The sequence below is a fragment of the Castanea sativa genome, chromosome 5 (genome assembly GCF_040712315.1).
Source record: "Castanea sativa cultivar Marrone di Chiusa Pesio chromosome 5, ASM4071231v1".
NCBI lineage: Eukaryota > Viridiplantae > Streptophyta > Magnoliopsida > Fagales > Fagaceae > Castanea > Castanea sativa.
In genome coordinates, this window is record NC_134017.1 from 7,382,436 (window position 1) to 7,386,316 (window position 3,881).

Consider the following 3,881-nt stretch of genomic DNA (forward strand, 5'->3'; position numbering starts at 1 on the left):
GAATTGATGGGTGGTTGATTTGGGTTCAAATTTTGTGATCTATGTGTCGCATTGGCTGTGAAATGTTATCCACTTTGGGGTTTTGATCAATGTTGGATCTTGTGGCAGTTGTTGGGAGACTCTAGGATTCGTTCTGGGAATGATTGGGGTTTGATTTATATCCAAATTGTGTGATTTATGTGTAATAGCTGTTGTGATTAGATGGTGGGGATCACATTTTTGTGTTAGAATTATTTGACTATGAAATTTTAGCCATTTTTGGGGTTTTGATCAATGTAGGATGTCGTGGCAGCTGTAGGAGAGTTTAGGATTGGTTTTGGAAATGATGGGTGGTTGATTTGGGTTCAAAATGTGTGAACTGTGTGGATTAGTCGTAGTAATTTAGGTGGTGGGGATCAGATTGGCTGTGTTAGGCTTATTTGACTATGAAACGTTATCCAGTTTAAGGTTTTGATCAATTTAGGATCTTGTGGCAGTTGGTAGGAGGCTTTAATTGGACATGATGGGGGTTGTTTTAGCTCCAAATGATGAGAATCATATTGGTTGTGTTAGTCAATATTCGGCAATGTTTGTGACGAAAACTCAACCAAGAGTTAAGTTTATGGACCTATGATATGTTTGCTATTTTGGGCTTTGATTAATGTAGGATTTTATGGGACTTATTAGATTTTAGGTTTGGTTTTGCAAATGATTGGCTGTTGATTTAAATCCCAATGTGTGATCTATATTCATTAGTAGTAGTAATTAAATGGTAGTCCCAATGTGTGATCCATGTTCAGTAGTAGCAGTTTTTTTTTTTTTTTTTTTTTTTTGAGTTTAAAACCTGTGGCGTCCATTCCTGATGATAACTCTTTATCATCAGACCAAAACACCAATCAGTTTTTTGTGTAGGGATTATTTAATCAGGATTGAACCCCCGATCTCTTATACAACTATCAAAAACTTTACCAGTTGAGCTAACTGGAACCTATAGTAGTAGTAGTAGTTATTAAATTGCTGTGTTAGGGATTATTTAATGAAAATTGATAGGGTTGGAATCTAAGCATTGACTCCTTTTTATTAATATTGGTGAGATAAACAGCCAACAAGTTCTGAATTCAAGACCATACTACAAAAAAAAAAGAAAAAAAAGTGGGCTATAGCTTAGCTCCTAAAAACATGGCTATAAGTCAATTTGGTCTATAACAGCCACATTTTGAGAATGCAACTATAGGGTTTTTATTTATTTGTTTGAATTGTCTATAGCCACGTTTTTAAAACGCGACTATAGATCCTCAGCCTACAGCCTCATTTTGAAAACGCGGCTATAGAATTTTTTAATAGGTTTTACAAATGCAACTATAAAATCATCAACCTTTCAATATTTACCCTTTCAAAGAAGGCATTCCATTGTTTATTTTCACACCAAAAAAAAAAAAAAAAACTACTACTCAAAATACTTAAACTAACTCTTCAACAACAATAACAGGTTTATCACAATCAACTTGCAATACTAGTAGAGAATCAAATTATTTTCCGTTTACAGAATTACCAATACAGCAAGTCACATATTCTAGTGGTCTATTTCTTTTCTTGGCCTTCACAGTTCTCCAATGTTCATGCAGTCCACACCCACCTTGTATTCCTTTCCACCAATAGTCCACACCCACCTTTTATTCCTTTCCCCACGCACATGCAATTTTTTTTTTTTTAAACCTTCCAAGTGGTGGTGACTACACTGACTGTCAATCTCAACATTCCTTTCTTTTGATATTATTCATTGATTTTCAGGGCCTTAACATTACCAAGCAAACACTAACTCTAAATTTATTTAGAAAACAAAATAGAATAAGCACTAACCCATACACAATAAGTATAAGCACAGTATGAATGATGAGATACAAAGGGGTTTCCTAACAATCCAGTGTTCTATTTCATAATTTTTTTTTTTTTTTTTTTGATAAATAACGCAATTCATTGAAAAGAAAAAAAAAACACAACATATACAGGACTTATACTAGAGACCATCAATCATGGTGTAGAGTACAATGATCAATGAAATCTAAAAGAGAAGAAAAAGAATAAAAACCCAAAGAAGGCAGCCAAGCAAAAAGAACGACAATAATAATCTAATTACATCACAAAATCAGCAACAAACAACTCTGTCGAACTAAACTGCAATAAAAGAACATTTTTCTTTAAGATAGACCGCAAGGTAATGAAGAGAAGATACGAAAATATATAGCACATTACCTGGACACCACTCAATGGCTCGTTTCTGACGAACATATTCCATAAGTGGTGTAATGATATGAGCTTCTTTTGCAGCACCTAGAAATAAGTATGGAGAAACTAATAAATCTATAGGAAAAAATATGTCTCTTAAACACAAATAATTAATAAGTTGTGTCCACTTTTCGTTATGACACTCCACATCATTTGGACACAACCTTATGCGGCACCAGGGTGGCACCAAAATAGGAAACTCAAATCATTACATACAATAGGCACCACGGTGGCCCAAAAATTAATAAATAAAGGGAGCTTGGGTGCAACAAAGTTATAATTTTGGGCCAAAATTATACACGACTATATTCCGATATGAGATTATCTAACTAATATATATACACACACACATTCAAAGTCATTAAAAATAATTACAAACCAGCTTGCTCTGCTTCTTTTCACTCCAACTGTATTTCTGCACTAGGTAGATGCTCAGCCGGCCTTGCAATAATTTTGAGGAACCCTAGATAATCAGGATCTACTTTTTCATAAAATAAAAAGGTAGGTATTAATAACAAAATCTAGTACAATGGTATTCTAAGTAAATGTGAATGCAAACTGAAAAAATACATTTATATATGGTCCCAATCACAACCATCCTTTTTAGTAGTTGACTTTGGAGCCTTCTGTGAAGGAGCATATTCAACTTAAACCTTATACTAAGCACCTGAGATTCATACAATGATATTAACTTAATTAATTCATACAATGATATTCACTGAATCAAACCACTTCAACAACATAAAACACATCTGTTTGTAAACTTGTAATGTAAAGAATAAGGCATGTCATTATTAGTTACCCTTCTCATTAACAAAGACATGTCCAACAAAAAACTCTGCAAAGTCGAAAACATCTTCCAGTTTCTTTAAGTCTATGTAGGCTTGAGAATATCTCTGATTCTTCAGGCTGCAAATTTGTTTAACAAAAATTCTTCAAGTTAGAAAAACCATCAACCCATGAATAAGTGCCTAAAAATAGAAGAAAATAAAATAATATAAACAATTAAGCCATTATGTTATAGTGAGCTCAGAAAAGTGGGCAGGTTTCGAAAAGGAAAGTAGTTCATACCACACTTGGTTGTTCTCATCTAACTCAATGGAAAAACGTTCTTCCCCAACCGGCAATCCACAAAATTTCCTTGACACACATTAGTGTCAGCAAGGGTTCATCAAATTCAAGCAGGTTTAACAGAAAGAAAAATAAATAAATAAAAAATAATAACAATAATAATAATAGAAGTGTTAAACAAGGTGAAAAATCACATGTGAAACAACATCATATAAATTATAACAATTTGTTTCACAATCCCCATTGTTTGTAGTCTAGGTCGTCCCAGACTACATGTGGAACTCGCAAAAGTAGGAGGCAAAATGGCCAGCCATTATAGTTATATTTGCATATATCTAAAGAGGCCAAAGACTGCAATGCAGCCAGCAAGGTTAGAACTAAGTAAGATTTCATCTTCTTCCAAGTAAGTTTTATAATTAACTATGTTGATTTTTTTTAATAGTAATTTTCTGTCTTACTGGCAACAATCATATCTAGCAAGTAGCAACAAAAGGATGCCCCATGTTGGTAAATAAAAAATGGTTAACCCAAGTTCAATTAGTTGT

The 3,881-nt window shown here is 33.5% G+C and overlaps 1 long non-coding RNA gene across 1 annotated transcript; it reads right to left on the reverse strand.

Moving 5' to 3' along the window:
• Positions 1-1,924: 1,924 nt before the first annotated feature.
• Positions 1,925-3,123, reverse strand: LOC142636101 (uncharacterized). The gene is made up of 5 exons (XR_012844255.1): positions 3,068-3,123; positions 2,836-2,932; positions 2,645-2,746; positions 2,233-2,310; positions 1,925-2,154 (listed from the first exon to the last, which is right to left on the reverse strand). It is a non-coding gene; the product is annotated as an uncharacterized LOC142636101 (long non-coding RNA).
• Between the last annotated feature and the right edge of the window lie 758 nt (positions 3,124-3,881).